Raw genomic sequence first — 228 nt, forward strand, 5'->3', positions numbered from 1 at the left:
CTAGGCATATCATCACACAAAATATTTCCCCATAAAAAGAGTCTATTACTTTTATAACGTCAAAACGCTGGTTTATTTCTCAAAGCAATAAGGGAAAAATTTTTATACTCATATATTCATGGGGTGTATTCTTTCGGCGCCCAGTAAGTCATGAAGTTATTTGCATGCAGTTTAGTCTCCCGTGGGATTTAACAACGCTTGCTCATGTCTGGTACAATATTTTTAAGA

Source organism: Penaeus monodon, chromosome 23, assembly GCF_015228065.2.
Source record: "Penaeus monodon isolate SGIC_2016 chromosome 23, NSTDA_Pmon_1, whole genome shotgun sequence".
NCBI lineage: Eukaryota > Metazoa > Arthropoda > Malacostraca > Decapoda > Penaeidae > Penaeus > Penaeus monodon.